General features: G+C 47.5%; 1 protein-coding gene across 1 annotated transcript in view; it reads left to right on the forward strand.

Moving 5' to 3' along the window:
- Nucleotides 1-10,048: 10,048 nt before the first annotated feature.
- The window catches only part of RAB3B (RAB3B, member RAS oncogene family), an 89,997-nt gene continuing 80,644 nt past the window's right edge, over nucleotides 10,049-19,401 (forward strand). Inside the window, exon 1 of the mRNA XM_040408084.1 lies at nucleotides 10,049-10,422. The gene's annotated coding sequence lies outside the window, so the exon portion shown is untranslated. The remainder of the gene's footprint in view (nucleotides 10,423-19,401) is intronic.

Genomic DNA, 19,401 nt, shown 5'->3' on the forward strand with positions numbered 1-19,401 from the left:
TCCCTGCACAGTCTGACTCTATTCAATCAGTTCTGCCCGTGTCAGACTGTGCAGGGACAACTCCAACTGGTTACACCCATAATTCTAGCAGCATTTGGGGGGGCGTGTCCCTTCACAGTATGACACTGGCAATCCAGATTGGATGCGCAAGGACATGCCTCCAACTGGTAACACCCATCTGGACCTTCATTGTAAGCGGCATTTAAATCCTTTATAACTTCTAGCAGGAATAATAAAGGAATGGCACAACATACAGTCATAAGAGTAGATGCTCCAGAGTTGTTATTACATGGGGGATGCAAGTAGTTACTAACACAGACATGTCCGAAGAGGGGACAGGTCCTCTTTAAGTGACTTTTCTGAAAAGTACGCTGTGGGATAAATTGGAATATTATCTTTCTGTGGTTAGTGGGGCAGAATTATTTCCCCCCCTCCACTTCTGACCTGTCAATGCTGCGCTGCTTCCATGACACGCTCCTAACGCCAGCTGCCTTCTGCTGATTGATGGAGGAATATTATAAATTCCACAGTGAATTGCTTCATCTCGGTCTCAGGTCTGATTATGAATAATTTGTGCAGCTACCGTCTGGTATTCACTGACACCAATCACTGCAGGATGGAGACGTGGAAAGGGCTTTGAGCGTGCTGAGGAGCAACCGTCGAACCTCCCGATTTTGAAAAAAAAGTGCAGGGAAGGAAAACTTGGGTTAAAAAAAAGTGCAAAATTGGTTCCTGGTGGCTGCGCTGACCGATCCGTGTTGGGCGGTGTTGTTTGTGCACCCGTGGTCTGTAGAGCCATGGCCAACCTGTGGCTCTACAGCTGTTGTAAAACTACAACTCCCACCATGCCCTGCTGTAGGCTGCTAGCTGTAGGCAGTCTGGGCATGCTGGGAGTTGTAGTTTTGCAACAGCTGGAGGGCCACAGGTTGGCCATCCCTGCCTTATGTGGTCAGAGTGCACCACTAGGTGGTCACCAAGCAGCTCTGAAGTTGGATCATTTACACCACCAATGGCCACCATATTTTATATGTCAGCGTTCCTGGACTGGGCTGGGACCACTGGGGGGTGTCAGTCCGGTAGGGGTAACATTAGTTGAGCTGCAGATGAAACATGAAGAATATTATGCTGCAGTGTCACAAGTTGGACCAAAATAAACATGGCCCTGCAGACGGGATGCAATGGTGGGGTCTCCGGAACAGCCTAGATCAGGTAAATTAAAGGGGTTTTCCTGTCCCCAAGATAAGAGATCAATAACAGATTGGTGGGGGTCCGACAGCCAGGTCTCCCACCAATCAGCTGTTCTGGTGCCAGAAACTATACATTGGACAGAGCGGGAAGCAAAACGTTCCGTCCATTGTGTAGTTTCTGGCGCCAGCATACTGGAGCTGAGCTGCAGTACCCCCGCATGGCCGTTACATAGCGGACAGATTCTTCTGCTTGCAGCTGATTGGTGGGGGCGCTGGGTTTCGGACCACCACCGATCTGATATTGTTGACCTTTCGTGAGGATAGGCCATCAATATCTAAGTAGCGGAAAGCCCCTTTAGACTTTGACCGCCATAAGTCTTATAGGGGAGAATATCTGTACCCATACAGAAGTCTTAGGCCTCATGCACATGACCAATACCATATGTATTCTGCAAACCGCGGATCCACAAAATGCATATACCGGCGTGTGCGTCCTGCAATTTCTGTGGGTCTCATTGTAAAAATGCCTATTCTTGTCTGCAAAATAGACAAGCATACGACGTTCTATTTTTTGTGGGACGTAAATGCGGATATACGGATGTGAACGCACATTGTGCTGTCTGCATTTTTTGCGGCCCCGTTGAAATGTGTGCACGAGGCCCGACAAAGAACCGCCTGACTTTCCTACAATTTGGACATTAGTGTCACCGTGAAAGCAGAAATAGTCCTCAGCAGATTCAACTGAAGATGAAAATGAAATGAAGATGAAATTTTTTTTCTTATCGCCTTTCAAATTTTGCATGTGAAAAGTTGCAAACTTTTCACTAATTTGCCGCACTTTTTAAAAAGTGCATTTTACGGCTAAAATAGTGAAACTATATATCGATCGATGGATGAGGACTGTTCTGAGTATCTCACTAGCAGGCTGGGAGACGATCACACAGAAAGCCCCTCAGTTGTCAATATGTCCGATAGTAACCCTTTTTGTTTTGTAAGAATTATTAGCGGGATAAAGCTTTTTGTCTGAACACATCCTGTAAATGCGCCCTGGCCAAAGGCACAAAGATGGCAATTACCTCGGCATCTGTGTCCAGCGTTATACACGCAATTATTGACAGTCATCCCATTAGAGGACATTGTAGTTGGTCGATTTGGCTGTAATTATTGATACTATGGTGGTTGTGTTCAGCTGCACAGAAAACCCAAATTCAGAGAATGGGGACTTTAACCAGTTGCTGGCGGCCCTCAGTAGCTGGGCAGGTGTCGGTGCTAGTACTGCAAAAATATTGGCTGCGCGTGAGCCTTACTATGTGGCAGAATGCGTCAGCACGAAATATTGGGTAATGACAAATAAGTATGACTCCTGGACTATCATAACCAGGAGTGGACTGGGACTGAAAAAGCAGTCCTGGCACCCAAACCTCGGCATGTAGGCAAGGGGGATGCATCACCACTGCAGACAATGACTGGCTGCAGCGGCCAACAAACCGGCTGTTGATACACGGTGAACCGGAGAACTGCGGAGTAGTGAAGGAGCGGAACGAAGAGGGAGCAGGTAAGTAACCTTCTCTCTGCAGGTCAGACCATGTGTCTAAAAAGATGGAAAAACCCTTAAAGACCATCCCATGCCCGCCTCTTCTCACACTCACAATTCCACATGGCCTTCCCCAAAGACTGATCCCCATGCCACCATACTTCTCACACAGACTGCTCTCCATGCCCCTTTGCCACATACTGCTCCATGTGTTTCCCCCTCTTTTCTCACATACTCCTCCCCATGATGACTCCCTCTCTTACATAGAATGGTCTCTGGGGCGGACTAGGAACTTAAGTGGCCCTGGAAAAAAAACTAAAAGCGGCCCCATGTTGTAGACGCATCCAAATGAACCAAAGGCACGTAAGTGGGGTAAGCAATACCATAGCGCAAATTACCACCACAGCACAACAATATACTGCACCAAAAGCTGTCCATCTGTGGTAGACATCAATAGCTGCCATTTTCTGCCCTCCTCCTCCTCCTACGGTTGGCTCTCAGAAGGTGGCTTAGGAGGTGAGATGCAGCCATAGCCTCCACCTCCTTCTTCCCGACTGTGTCCTCTATCTACTCTGTGGTGTGCTGGTGCAAGACATTCACTCTGTGGTGTGCCAGTGCAGGACATTCACTCTGCGGTGTGCCGGTGCAGCACATTTACTCTGTGGTGTGCTGGTGCAGGACATTTACTCTGTGGTGTGCTGGTGCAAGACATTCACTCTGTGGTGTGCCAGTGCAGGACATTCACTCTGCGGTGTGCCGGTGCAGCACATTCACTCTGTGGTGTGCCGGTGCAGGACATTCACTCTGTGGTGTGCTGGTGCAGGACATTCACTCTGCGGTGTGCCGGTGCAGGACATTCACTCTGTGGTGTGCTGGTGCAGGACATTCACTCTGCGGTGTGCCGGTGCAGGACATTCACTCTGTGGTGTGCTGGTGCAAGACATTTACTCTGTGGTGTGCTGGTGCAGGACATTCACTCTGTGGTGTGCTGGTGCAGGACATTCACTCTGCGGTGTGCTGGTGCAAGACATTTACTCTGTGGTGTGCTGGTGCAGGACATTCACTCTGTGGTGTGCTGGTGCAGGACATTCACTCTGTGGTGTGCTGGTGCAGGACATTCACTCTGTGGTGTGCTGGTGCAGGACATTCACTCTGCGGTGTGCCGGTGCAGGACATTCACTCTGTGGTGTGCTGGTGCAAGACATTTACTCTGTGGTGTGCTGGTGCAGGACATTCACTCTGTGGTGTGCTGGTGCAGGACATTCACTCTGCGGTGTGCTGGTGCAAGACATTTACTCTGTGGTGTGCTGGTGCAGGACATTCACTCTGTGGTGTGCTGGTGCAGGACATTCACTCTGTGGTGTGCCAGTGCAGGACATTCACTCTGCGGTGTGCCGGTGCAGCACATTCACTCTGTGGTGTGCTGGTGCAGGACATTCACTCTGTGGTGTGCTGGTGCAGGACATTCACTCTGTGGTGTGCTGGTGCAAGACATTCACTCTGTGGTGTGCTGGTGCAGGACATTCACTCTGTGGTGTGCTGGTGCAGGACATTCACCCTGTGGTGTGCTGGTGCAGGACCTTTAGCATGTGGTCAAAGGTCCTGCACCCAGAAACAGCACCATTCTTGTCCATGAGCAGTAGCTGGTATTATAGCTCAGCTTCATCCGTGTAGGAGTGAGCTGCAATCCACGGACACCAGTGGCACAGTTTCTGTAAAAAAGGCCGTACCTAATGGGCCCTCTACACTTGCTGATGTTTGGGCAGATTATTGCCAACGATCGTTTGTATGGACGCTCATAAGTAATAATCTGCCTGCGTAAGGGTACTGCTCCTCCACTGACGAGCAAGTGATTGTCAGGAAGGAACACTTCCTTCCCGGCAATCGCTTGCTACATCGGGCCATGCAAAGGGACCTTACGTAAGTCTGTGTTCACACTACCATCACAGTTTCTGCTTGAGGCCTCCGCCATCAGTTCTGTCAGATTACATGGGAAGAATAGCGCAGAACAGAGCTGCCCAACCTGCTGCCCTCCAGCTGGTTGCAAAACTACAACTCCCATCATGCCCGGACAGCCTACAGCTATCAGCCTACAGCATGGCATGGTGGGAGTTGTAGTTTTACAACAGCTGGAGGGCCGCAGGTTGAGCATCCCTGGCGCAGAATATGGCAGAAGCATATACTGTTAATCAACCCGGTCAGTAGGTGTCCATTGTGGGATGGATCTGAGGACCATGATGGTGGTGTGAACAGAGTTTAAACCTGAACAACCCCAAAACCATTCACTGTGACGTCAGGGGTATGAATACTTTTTCATGTCGATACGTTACCCAACCACGAGAGGTTGATCATTTTAGGAATGTCTGCTACAGACCCTGTCTTTCCGAGCCTTCATCCATATGTTGACCAACAATCATTTGCCCGTACGTAAGCAGCCTCGGTGAACGGCGCTCTCTTATCTCCGACCGCTCTATATATAGATGTGTGTTTTCAGAGCAAATTGAGCCGGTGTCCTGCCAAAAGTGCATTTTCAGATTTCGGATCATTATCACTGTCTGCGTCATTGGCACTTTTTTTTTTTTTCTAACAAGGACTTGCTGAATAATTTTAACACGTTTATAGAAGCCGAGCTCGTGTTCTGCTTTAATGTTGCATCTGATTTTTAGGTTCAGTGCCCGTGGGGATCTTATGCAACTCTTTGCAGAGGGAAAAATAGAAATGCTACATACTGTATTTCTGCATCAGGCGAAGGTCCTCCTTGTGTTGGCTGTGACCCATCCATCTGCCTCCATTGAATACGTCGCCGCACTTGTGAGAAGATGCCGCTTTTGTCGAGGGCTTGTTCCAGCGTCAAGTGGCTCTTGTGCTGCCTTTTTGATGAAATCAGTCTGGAAATTATTCTGGGAAAAGACCATCAATCCCCAAGTGGAGAAAAGCGGGAATTATGTGGTCAGCCCACATTGTTTTACATGGTTTTAACAAGTGTATCTTGTTTATTATAATTGATGTATGCAAAAGTATCTCCAGAGAGTCTCATTAGCGCCACCTATTGGAAGTGGCTCCCTATGAACTTTTCAACAAGCCAAGGAGTAGTAGCCAAGTATCCCTCCGCAGACAGCTGTTTCTGGGTATCTGTCTGTTATCAGTATTGAGAAGCATTCTGGCTGGCTGAGATGCTTTGGATGCAGTTTAGGCTACTTTCACACTTGCGTTTACATTTTCCGGTATTGAGATCCGGCAGAGGATCTCAATACCGGAGAAAGACGCTTCCGTTTTGTCCCCATTCATTGTCAATGGGGACAAAACGTAACTGAACAGAACGGAATTCTCCAAAATGCATTCCGTTCCGTTTGGTTGCGTTCCCATACTGCATGCTGCAGTTTTCTTTCCGTCATGGAGTGCAGAGCAAAACGGATCCGTCATGAGCCACAATGCAAGTCAATGGGGACGGATCTGTTTTATCAGACACAATAGAAAACGGATCAGTCGCCCATTGACTTTCAATGGTTGTAAAGATAATACAACCGGATCCGTTCATAACAGATGGTCGTATTATCAGTAGCGGAAGCGTTTTTGCTGATCCCTGCCGGATCCAGCAAAAACGCTAGTGTGAAAGTAGTCTATGGAGAGGTACTGGCTCTCCTTACAGAGTCAGTGTACTTTCACACGACTTTACAATAGTACAAGCCACCAACTTTGTAATATGTTTTATCAGTAAGAAATGTCTAGTTCTCATGTTATCATCCGTTTACCTCTCCCCACCTCTTCCTTTCTAATTGCTGTTTATTTTGAAAAATGCTTTGAATTCCATCTGGAGGTGGACCAGCTCCACTGAGGGATCATATTAGACATGTCAATACAAGTCAATGGAAAGAGGAGGGGGAGGAGTGAGCAGCAGCATAAGCAAGACAGGACCAGGGGCATAGCTAGAGGGGAAGAAGGGGAAGCATCTGCTTTGGGGCCCCAACTCAGAAGGGGCCCATCCAGGAGGAGGACTAAAATATTTTATTGTCAAGCCCCCCTCAACAGTATTATACAGTGACACTGTAGGAAACGGACGTGCGGCAGCTGGGCCTCGTTTGACTAGCCATAGGAGAGAAAGTTGCGAAGAAGTTTCTGGGGAGGGGGGGCGTTCAAAAACTTGCTGTGGGGCCCAGTGATTCCTAGTTACGCCACTGGACAGTGCTGAAAGAGAGACACTAAAGATTTATATCTCAGCACACATGCTAAAATCACAAGCACAGGCCAGTACCTCTTTGTAATGTCCTTCATGATTCTGGGGCATACTTCTGAGTGAGTAAGAGAAGGTTAGGAAGCAGATTCTCCTCTACTTTCTGTGTGTACAGTGGATGGCAGCTAGTCTCCACACACCATGTCTGAGAGATCTGCAACTAGACATTCAGCATGCAAACTGCCAAAAATGCTAGATACAAGTCATATAGGTACCAGAAATTATTCCTCATGTACACACACTGTACTATTAATTAATGCAGGTTTCAGGTACACTTTATGGAGACCAGCTATGTATGGAGATTTAATGGCAGTAGTCCATGGGAGTGAGAAAAATACAGAAAGCACACGGACTGCACATGTACACATACATGTACTTTGCAGATACGTTTTTTGCAGACCGAAATAAGGACATGGCTGTGTGCATGGAGCCTTAAGCTGAGCGCTGTTATCTGTGTACTGTGTTGCTTTGTTATGTAAGTATTACTCTACTGTAAAATGTAAAAAGAACCCCTAGAAAATGTAATGTGAATAAGCTGAGATTGACAAAGTATAAACTGCTAGTGGTGCTTGGTCAATGATTACACAACCAAGGTGGTGCCCCCTTTATTTTGGGCTCTGCAGCAGGGTATATGTTAAGGCAGGGTCACATTAATACTGGCTGGCATCTCCCCTTGTTCCAGTACAGGCATCCACTCTGGCATGTAACGGTCCTACAGATGCTGGATCTCCTCCTCTGGTCTTTTCAAGCTCTTTCTACATGGACTCGTAGTTCAGCCAAGGTGGTTGTTGGCTATTGTGCATGAGAAATCTGTCGCCCCATCTAGTCCCAGATATTTTTGATGGGGGAAAGATCTGGTGATCGAGCTGGCAAGGAGAGCTGCTGAATATACTGAAGAGTATGTTGTGTAGTACGGGCAGTGGGTGGACGGACATTATCATGATGGAACGCCATGTCTCCTTCCTGAGTCACAAAAGGCAGTAGGACTGGTTCCATGATGTCCCAGACATACCGAAGGCTGGGGAATATTCCCTCCATGATTGCCAGATGGGAACAGTCATGGTAGCTAATGGCGCCAGAGACCATGACACCTGGTGTTGGTCCTGTGTGTCTCTGCTCTATAATGGCGTGATGGCAGTGGGCGCTCTCCAGCCCTCCTGCAAACTCTAATGTGGCCATCAATGGCTCATTGATAAAAGCAGGTTCTGCTTTGGTACTAATGATGGCAGGTTTGTCAGAATGAGGAATAGAGGCGGATGTGTGAACCAGCCGGACAACAGGTTTAACTAACTTGACCTTGCAGGGAGCCCTTGAGGAGCCGGAGCAGAGGATGAGAGTGGTAGTGGCTCTGACTACAAGATGTGTCAGTGGTTGCTCCCCAGGCTGGTGCAATAAGAGGAGAACGCACTCTTTCTTCTCTCGGGATACTCCCATAGTTGGGGCTTCCGCCTGATAATAGTTTGGGGTGCCCTTGATGTTGGTTGCTGTATAGGTGTAGTAGGGCAATGGGCAGGGTATGGTATGGTAGGAGTCAGGAAACCAGGGCAGAAGTAAAAGAATTGAAAATAATCTCTTTTTGCTTTATGGCTGTAGAGTCCACTGCGGGATATAGGTCTGTAGAGGCACATCTGGCCAGGACATGGTTAAAGGGGTATTGCACCCCCCACTCGCCGGATGTTTTTATCCACGCGAAGGGGAGATGCAGTGTCGGCCATGCGGGGAGCAGGAGCGAAGCGGGTGCTGGGGAGTGGGGGAAGAGGGGGGGTCATTATAGGGGTTGGATAAGCCCTTTACGTGTGATGGGTGTCTTAACTGTAGTCCCTCACAAGCAGCAAAGTCTGTTTAGCTGTGGTTGCAGGTTACCTTGCTGACTCCTATGTTTTAGACAAGCAGATTTTAGGTTCTTGTCTTTCCTTCTTTCTCTCTTGCTGTAGCAGATCTCATGGGGACCTGTTTAGTGTCTGGATTCAGAGTCCTAAGGAGAAGAAGCACATGGACTTGCTTCTCCCCAACTCACACTCTCTAATCTACTCTCCCTCTTCAGGAAGTAGGACCAGCCCACTCCTGCCAAGAGACAAGGAACAGGGTGGTCAACCCTGTACCTGCCGACCGCACCAGGTAATGCTGGGTGTATATAACATTGGAAAATAACACATAACATTACAAGCCATATACATATACGTACTGGGGTACGGCAAATTTACAGAATCAGAGATCCCTATGGTATTATAAGTTCGGGTCCTCAAACTTGATACTCATCTCAAATACGTTTGCATAATGCGTCTATGATACACCTGCGTGACCCTGGCATAATTTTACGTCACGGACAAATCTGCCACGGAATCCACGTCTTACATACTGAGTTTCATGTGGATTTGCTGCTGATTTCTCCCTTTGCTTTGCAAAAGTTAAAATCCACAGCAATTTTGTTGAAAATCCAAGATCGCCACTGTATGGGCGGTTTTTATTTTTTAGTAGTCTGGTTGCTATCACAACCCCTGTAGACAAATGGTTCACATTACTCCAGAAACCTACTCCCGCTCCTGGATGGAGTAGATTTCAGCTCTGGCGCACGGACAGCAGACGATGCATCAAATTTATTAAGAGACGTGCGCCTCTTAATAAATTATTCGGATCTTCCTCAAGCAAGGTTTTACATATGAAACACAACGGTCTATAGGAAATTACCCCCGTAGGCTATAAAATCTTTAGCAATCACTATAGAAAATGATCACAGACTGTAATGGTCAAGACCAAATAAAAAATTGTTAATAATTGTTTTGTAACCATAGACACCCAATTATCTGTACCATCAGCCATCTAGATGCATCTATGGCCACTTTAAGGGAGGGAACTGATGTTACTGAAATTGCATGCTAATGTCATAAAATCATCGCCTTCTGCTTTCTCTCACTCTCATTCAGTCCCATGCACTGCCTTCTACCAGCACTAAGCCATCATAGCAAGATTTACTGTACTTGGGAATCAAGGGGTTAATGCATGCTCTCCCTCTGGGATGCAGAACTGGGGCTTGGACACACCCTCCTGACGTCATGACAGCTGGCCACGCCCAGTCGTGCCTGGTCCTTTTAAACCTGAAGCTGATTATTTGCAGGGGGATTTAAACAGAGAGAATGGAAAGTTGTGGACAAGACATGGCCAGGGCTGACAGCTGAGGCAGGACTGGCAGCTGGGGCAGGGACAGGCAGGACTGACAGCTGGGGCAGGACTGGCAGCTGGGGCAGAGACTGGCAGCTGGGGCAGGACTGGCAGCTGGGGCAGAGACTGGCAGCTGGGGCAGAGACTGGCAGCTGGGGCAGAGACTGGCAGCTGGGGCAGAGACTGGCAGGGATATAAGAAGGACTGGCAGCTGAGTGCAGAAGGCAGACCAAGAGAGACAAGTGGGGATTCAAGAGTTAACGAGGACTCCAAGGAACCAGGGTCCTGAAGGTGCCTCCCAGGAGACTGAGGTAAGGAAGTTCTAAGTCCTCATCTATTCTTCATCTTCAACTTGTAGCTGTCTGGCTGTGGTGGAACTAAAAGTCTCAGCATGCCATGAACAGACTGGGACTGTAATGCTGCAACAGGTTTTATAGACTCATTGACTGCTTGTTGATACATTGTATATGATTTTAATGTTATAGTGTATATATATATACCCTGCACTGTTGTTTCCTATGTTTATTCCCCCTCCTCCTTGTGTCTCAGCTTGTATGTAACCTCTGAGGAAATTGCCTCATGTTTACACTAGCTGCCACCTGCGTTCTGTAAGGCCGTTCCCTCCCCGTCTCCAGGGCTACAAGGGGTTAATCACACCTACCGTAACCTGAGCACCCAACCCATTGTCTGAGGGTAGCGATGAAATCCATGCAGGGTTAGAATCCATATACTACATGATGTAGAATAGTCTTCTTGAGTCCTAGCGTTTGTATTTGTCGCCAGTCCTATGTGACGGTCCTTAGCGGACCACGGTGTTGTGGTCAGACGTGGTTTGCGGTTGGTCCTATGTGGTTTAAAATCTTCTTAAAAGGAGTCACGCACTTGCTCAACTTGTTGCCACGCGACCTCAGTGCGCGAAGTCGCTCAGGATTACGTCCTGTGCAGGCGCAGAAGAGTAATGGCTCTGTTCACACTGTCAGGATTTCGCAGGCGATCCATGAAATTCTGCAGCTACTGTAACGGTGAATTCTGCAAGGAAAAGCTGCAGATTAGCTCTGTAGGTCGTATTCACATGCGGATACTCTAGCACAACCTTGACGGAAATCCGCCTTGAGTTTTCTGCCGTAGATTCTTTGAAAGCGTCAAAGAAGTGCAGAAGTGTCTCTATTCTTATGGAAATACGGATATACCTACATAGAGCAGACCTCTAGGGGGCGTTATGATGTATTGCTTGTTATTGGCCAAAAGTTGGCTAAATGTACAACCTTCTTAAAGGGGTTGTCTCACTTCAGCAAGTGGCATTCATCATGTAGAGAAAGTTAATACAAGGCACTTGCTAATGTATTGTGATTGTCCATATTGCTTCCTTCGCTGGCTGGATTCACTTTTCTATCACATTGCTTGTTTCCATGGTTATGACCACCCTGCGATCAAGGAGCGGTGGCCGTGCTTGCACATTATAGGAAAAAGTGCCGGCCTCTCTGGTGGCAGAGACTGTGGAATCACACATAGGCTGATGCTTTTTCCTATAGTGTGCAAGCATGACCGCCGCTGCTGGATTGCAGGATGGTCATAACCATGGAAACGAGCATTGTGATAGAAAAGTGAATCCAGCCAGCGAAGGAAGCAATATGGACAATCACAGTACATTAGTAAGTGCCTTGTAGTAACTTTCTCTACGAAAGAAATGCTATTTGCTGAAGTGAGACGACCCCTTTATAGCAATTTTTTCCTTTTTACATACAAAAAGAGAAACATGTCGTTCTAAGTATCTCTGAAATAGTTTATGAGACATCACCTGGAGCAGGGGTAAGCAACCTCCGGCAGTTCCAGCTGTTGTGAAACTACAACTCCCAGCATGCATCCTTGCTCTGCTCTTCTCGGAACTCTCACAGAAATGAATGGCGCATGCTGGGAATTGTAGTTTCACAAAAGCTGGAGTTTCCGAAGGTTTGCTGACCCCTGTCCTAGAGTCATACACATTGGGGCGGATTTACAAATCCTGTAGATGGCGTAACCTTAGACCTGCACCAGATTTATCACAAGGGCTCAGGCTGGATGATAAATCTGAGACAGAAACTTTTCTCTAGCTCTATACCAACTATCGGTTGGCTTAGGGTCCATTCACACGTCCGCAAATGGCTCCGCATCCGTTCCGCAATACACTACGGACATGCGAATGGACTCTTACTTTGAGACAGTATTTTTGTCACGGATGGTGTACAGGAAACAAGACAGTGCAATACAATTAATGACTCACTGGATCCACAACTAAGGAACAAAAGGGAGACCCCTACATGAGTCCTGCCACTCTCCCTAATTGCTCAGCCTATGCGAACACCCCAAAGGTGGATGGGCGCATATCCACGTACCTCGGCTATCTAATACCTGAAGACCCTACAATAGTGAGGGGACACGACCACCGGCTCCTTACACAAGACACGGAGGGAGTCAGGGTCATCTGAAAATCCAGCAGACAGAAAATCACAAATAAAGGAACAGCACTTATCTTGCAGAGGACTGAGGAATAGAAACAGCATGCACACACACTCCAGGAAGTTGTATAAGCCGCAACCTAATGCATCATGGGGAGGAACTTAAAGGGAAGCAATCAGTCCAACTGCATGACAGCTGAGATAGACTAACGAGATGAGGAACTTAACCAAAACAAAGAAACTCAAGGAGGAGGATCTGGAAAGCTCCTGTCAGAGCTTCTCAACTGTCTGGTTGTGACAGTACCCCTTCCTCTACGAGTGGACTCCGGACACTCAGGGCCCACCTTCTCAGGATGGGACCTATGGAAAGCCCTGATGAGACGAGTGGCCTTAATGTCCGTCACTGGGACCCACATCCTCTCCTCAGGACCATAACCCTCCCAATGAACGAGGTACTGGAGGGAACCGCGGACAAGACGAGAATCCACAATCCTAGAGACCTGAAATTCAAGATTTCCATCAACCATAATCGGAGGAGGAGGCAAAGGCTAAGGGGACAATAGGTTGAACATAAGGTTTCAATAAGGACTTATGAAAAACATTATGGATCTTCCAAGTCTGAGGAAGATCAAGACGGTAGGCAACAGGATTGATGACAGACAGGATCTTGTAAGGCCCAATAAACCTAGGACCCAACTTCCAGGAGGGAACCTTCAATTTGATATTCTTTGTAGACAACCACACCAGATCACCAACATTCAGGTCCGGACCAGGCACACGTCTCTTATCTGCCACACGCTTATATCTCTCACTCATGCTCTTTAGATTATCCTGAATCTTTTGCCAAATAGATGACAAAGACGAGGAGAATCTGTCCTCATCAGGTAAACCAGAAGACCCCTCTCCCGAGAAAGTCCCAAACTGCGGATGAAACCCATATGCACCAAAAAATGGTGACTTATCAGAGGACTCCTGACGACGGTTATTTAAAGCAAACTCTGCAAGGGACAAAAAAGAACACCAATCCTCCTGATTCTCCGCCACAAAACAGCGCAGATATGTCTCCAGATTCTGATTGACGCGCTCTGTCTGGCCATTCGACTGCGGGTGGAAAGCAGAAGAGAATGACAACCGAACCCCCAAGCGAGAACAGAAAGCCTTCCAGAATCTGGAAACAAACTGCGTGCCCCTATCAGAGACTATGTCTGAAGGAATACCATGCAATTTGACCATGTGGTTAATAAATGCCTGCGCCAGCGTCTTAGCATTGGGCAAACCAGGAAAAGGGATGAAATGCACCATTTTGCTAAAACGGTCCACCACCACCAGAATCACAGTCTTCCCCGAGGAACGAGGCAAGTCCGTTATGAAGTCCATGGACAGATGTGTCCAAGGACGGGAAGGAATGGGTAAGGGAAGGAGAGGACCTGATGGCCGTGAATGAGGGACCTTGGCACGAGCGCAAGTCTCGCAAGCTGCCACAAAACTCTCAACCGACTTACGAAGTGCATGCCACCAGAATCTCCGAGCGATGAGATCCAGTGTGGCTCTTGCCCCCGGGTGCCCAGCAAGGACCGTATCGTGGTGTTCCTTAAAAATCTTGTGTCTCAAAGCGAGAGGCACAAACAACCTCCCAGGAGGACAAAGATCAGGAGCCTCTGACTGGGCTGCCTGCACCTCTGCCTCCAATTCAGGAAAAAGAGCAGAGACCACCACACCTTCAGCCAAAATGGGACCCGGGTCTTCAAAATTCCCACCTCCCGGAAAACAATGTGACAGGGCATCTGCCTTCACATTCTTAACCCCAGGGCGGAACGTGACAACAAAATTAAACCTTGAAAAGAACAAAGACCATCTGGCCTGTCTCGGGTTCAGACGCTTGGCTGACTCCAAGTAGGCCAGATTTTTATGGTCAGTAAACACGGTAATAGGGTGTCTGGCTCCCTCTAGCCAATGGCGCCATTCCTCAAAAGCCAACTTGATGGCCAACAATTCCCTATCTCCCACATCATAATTTCTCTCTGCGGAGGAGAGTTTCTTCGAGAAAAAGGCACATGGTTGCCATTTGGCAGGAGAGGAACCCTGAGACAAGACCGCACCCACCCCTACCTCAGAAGCATCAACCTCAACTATGAAGGGTAACGAAATATCAGGTTGTACCAGGATGGGAGCGGAAGCAAAACTCTCCTTGATATTAGAAAAGGCCTTACGCGCCTCTACCGACCAGGAAGAAAAATCTACCCCCTTTCTGGTCATATCAGTGAGTGGTTTAACAACAGAGGAATAATTTAAAATAAATTTCCTGTAATAATTGGCAAAGCCCAAAAAACGCATCAGCGCCTTCTGATTCTCAGGAAGCTCCCACTCAAGCACAGCGCGGACCTTCTCGGGGTCCATGCGAAAACCAGAAGCGGAGAGAAGATCACAAATAAAGGAACAGCACTTATCTTGCAGAGGACTGAGGAATAGAAACAGCATGCACACACACTCCAGGAAGTTGTATAAGCCGCAACCTAATGCATCATGGGGAGGAACTTAAAGGGAAGCAATCAGTCCAACTGCATGACAGCTGAGATAGACTAACGAGATGAGGAACTTAACCAAAACAAAGAAACTCAAGGAGGAGGATCTGGAAAGCTCCTGTCAGAGCTTCTCAACTGTCTGGTTGTGACAATTTTAAAGCAGAATTGTGGTGCAATTTTGGCCCAAAATGTTGCATATTAGGCATGCCCTTTTCTGCAAATCCAAACCCCTTTCCTGCTAAGCAGAAGCAGATCATTTCTTTATACCTAGATGCACCAAACCGTTCCACATTTTGGTGGAATTTACACAAAAACCGGGTGCATTAGTAAATATGGGTCATTATGCTTGGGCAGAGTGACAAGTGATAGACAATTTTCTGATTAATTTAGGAGAAATAAAATCCATGTCTCAAGTCTTTAGACAACATCACAGAGATAAATGAGTGTGGAAAAAGTAAGAAGAAAAGAATAGGAGAGAAGTGGGGAAAACGAGGGGTATGGAGAGGGGTATGGAGGGCACGAATGGCTAAAATTGCTGATGAGTCAACTAGTCCACCTATGGGTCCTGCCACACGTTCAGTTTTTAATGCAGTTTTTGAAGCCAAAATCAGGTGTGGATCATACCAGGAGAAAAAGTATTAAGGGCAGATACAATTTCTCCACATTTTTTTAATCCACTCCTGGTTTTAACTTCAAAAACTACATATAAAAAAAAACTGAACCCACAGCCTGATCAGAGAAGTGGACCTATGCCTGATCGGGGAAGTGACCTCCTCTAACCGCTTGCCGCCACGCTAACGCCGAAAGGCGTCATTGCGGCGGCTCCCCCAGGCTACGCTAACGCCAATAGGCGTCATCTCGCGTGAGCCGAGATTTCCTGTGAACGCGCGCACACAGGCGCGCGCGCTCACAGGAACGGAAGGTAAGAGAGTGGATCTCCAGCCTGCCAGCGGCGATCGTTCGCTGGCAGGCTGGAGATGTGTTTTTTTTAACCCCTAACAGGTATATTAGACGCTGTTTTGATAACAGCGTCTAATATACCTGCTACCTGGTCCTCTGGTGGTCCCCTTTGTTTGGATCGACCACCAGAGGACACAGGTAGCTCAGTAAAGTAGCACCAAGCACCACTACACTACACTACACCCCCCCCCCGTCACTTATTAACCCCTTATTAGCCCCTGATCACCCCATATAGACTCCCTGATCACCCCCCTGTCATTGATTACCCCCCTGTCATTGATCACCCCCCTGTAAAGCTCCATTCAGACGTCCGCATGATTTTTACGGATCCACTGATAGATGGATCGGATCCGCAAAACGCATCCGGACGTCTGAATGAAGCCTTACAGGGGCGTGATCAATGACTGTGGTGATCACCCCATATAGACTCCCTGATCACCCCCCTGTCATTGATCACCCCCCTGTAAAGCTCCATTCAGACGTCCGCATGATTTTTACGGATCCACTGATAGATGGATCGGATCCGCAAAACGCATACGGACGTCTGAATGGAGCCTTACAGGGGCATGATCAATGACTGTGGTGATCACCCCATATAGACTCCCTGATCACCCCCCTGTCATTGATTACACCCCTGTCATTGATCAACCCCCTGTAAAGCTCCATTCAGATGTCCGCATGATTTTTACGGATGCACTGATAGATGGATCGGATCCGCAAAACGCATCCGGACGTCTGAATGAAGCCTTACAGGGGCATGATCAATGACTGTGGTGATCACCCCATATAGACTCCCTGATCACCCCCCTGTAAAGCTCCATTCAGATGTCCGCATGATTTTTACGGATGCACTGATAGATGGATCGGATCCGCAAAACGCATCCGGACGTCTGAATGAAGCCTTACAGGGGCATGATCAATGACTGTGGTGATCACCCCCCTGTCATTGATTACCCCCCTGTAAAGCTCCATTCAGATGTCCGCATGATTTTTACGGATGCACTGATAGATGGATCGGATCCGCAAAACGCATCCGGGCGTCTGAATGAAGCCTTACAGGGGCGTGATCAATGACTGTGGTGATCACCCCATATAGACTCCCTGATCACCCCCCTGTCATTGATTACCCCCCTGTCATTGATTACCCCCCTGTAAAGCTCCATTCAGACGTCTGCATGATTTTTACGGATCCACTGATAGATGGATCGGATCCGCAAAACGCATCCGGACGTCTGAATGAAGCCTTACAGGGGCGTGATCAATGACTGTGGTGATCACCCCATATAGACTCCCTGATCACCCCCCTGTCATTGATTACCCCCCTGTCATTGATTACCCCCCTGTAAAGCTCCATTCAGACGTCCGCATGATTTTTACGGATCCACTGATAGTTGGATCGGATCCGCAAAACGCATCCGGACGTCTGAATGAAGCCTTACAGGGGCATGATCAATGACTGTGGTGATCACCCCATATAGACTCCCTGATCACCCCCCTGTCATTGATTACCCCCCTGTAAAGCTCCATTCAGACGTCTGCATGATTTTTACGGATCCACTGATAGATGGATCGGATCCGCAAAACGCATCCGGACGTCTGAATGAAGCCTTACAGGGGCATGATCAATGACTGTGGTGATCACCCCATATAGACTCCCTGATCACCCCCCTGTCATTGATTACCCCCCTGTAAAGCTCCATTCAGATGTCCGCATGATTTTTACGGATGCACTGATAGATGGATCGGATCCGCAAAACGCATACGGACGTCTGAATGAAGCCTTACACGGGCGTGATCAATGACTGTGGTGATCACCCCATATAGACTCCCTGATCACCCCCCTGTCATTGATCAACCCCCTGTCATTGATCACCCCCCCTGTCATTGATCACCCCCCTGTCATTGATCACCCCCCTGTAAGGCTCCATTCAGACATTTTTTTGGCCCAAGTTAGCGGAATTATTATTTATTTTTTTTCTTACAAAGTCTCATATTCCACTAACTTGTGTCAAAAAATAAAATCTCACATGAACTCCCCATACCCCTCACGGAAACCAAATGCGTAAAATTTTTTAGACATTTATATTCCAGACTTCTTCTCACGCTTTAGGGCCCCTAGAATGCCAGGGCAGTATAAATACCCCACATGTGACCCCATTTCGGAAAGAAGACACCCCCAGGTATTCCGTGAGGGGCATATTGAGTCCATGAAAGATTGAAATTTTTGTCCCAAGTTAGCGGAACGGGAGACTTTGTGAGAAAAAAATTAAAAATATCAATTTCCGCTAACTTGTGCCAAAAAAAAAAATTTCTATGAACTCGCCATGCCCCTCATTGAATACCTTGGGGTGTCTTCTTTCCAAAATGGGGTCACATGTGGGGTATTTATACTGCCCTGGCATTCTAGGGGCCCCAAAGCGTGAGAAGAAGTCTGGTATCCAAATGTCTAAAAATGCCCTCCTAAAAGGAATTTGGGCACCTTTGCGCATCTAGGCTGCAAAAAAGTGTCACACATCTGGTATCGCCGTACTCAGGAGAAGTTGGGGAATGTGTTTTGGGGTGTCATTTTACATATACCCATGCTGGGTGAGAGAAATATCTTGGTCAAATGCCAACTTTGTATAAAAAAATGGGAAAAGTTGTCTTTTGCCAAGATATTTCTCTCACCCAGCAAGGGTATATGTAAAATGACACCCCAAAACACATTCCCCAACTTCTCCTGAATACGGCGATACCACATGTGTGACACTTTTTTGCAGCCTAGGTGGGCAAAGGGGCCCATATTCCAAAGAGCACCTTTAGGATTTCACAGGTCATTTACCTACTTACCACACATTAGGGCCCCTGGAAAATGCCAGGGCAGTATAACTACCCCACAAGTGACCCCATTTTGGAAAGAAGACACCCCAAGGTATTCCGTGAGGGGCATGGCGAGTTCCTAGAATTTTTTATTTTTTGTCACAAGTTAGTGGAAAATGCTGATTTATTTTTTTTTATTTTTTTTCATACAAAGTCTCATATTCCACTAACTTGTGACAAAAAATAAAAACTTCCATGAACTCACTATGCCCATCAGCGAATACCTTGGGGTCTCTTCTTTCCAAAATGGGGTCACTTGTGGGGTAGTTATACTGCCCTGGCATTCTAGGGGCCCAAATGTGTGGTAAGGAGTTTGAAATCAAATTCTGTAAAAAATGACCTGTGAAATCCGAAAGGTGCTCTTTGGAATATGGGCCCCTTTGCCCACCTAGGCTGCAAAAAAGTGTCACACATCTGGTATCTCCGTACTCAGGAGAAGGTGGGGAATGTGTTTTGGGGTGTCATTTTACATATACCCCTGCTGGGTGAGAGAAATATCTTGGCAAAAGACAAC

The sequence above is a fragment of the Bufo bufo genome, chromosome 9 (genome assembly GCF_905171765.1).
Source record: "Bufo bufo chromosome 9, aBufBuf1.1, whole genome shotgun sequence".
NCBI classification, from domain to species: Eukaryota; Metazoa; Chordata; class Amphibia; order Anura; family Bufonidae; genus Bufo; species Bufo bufo.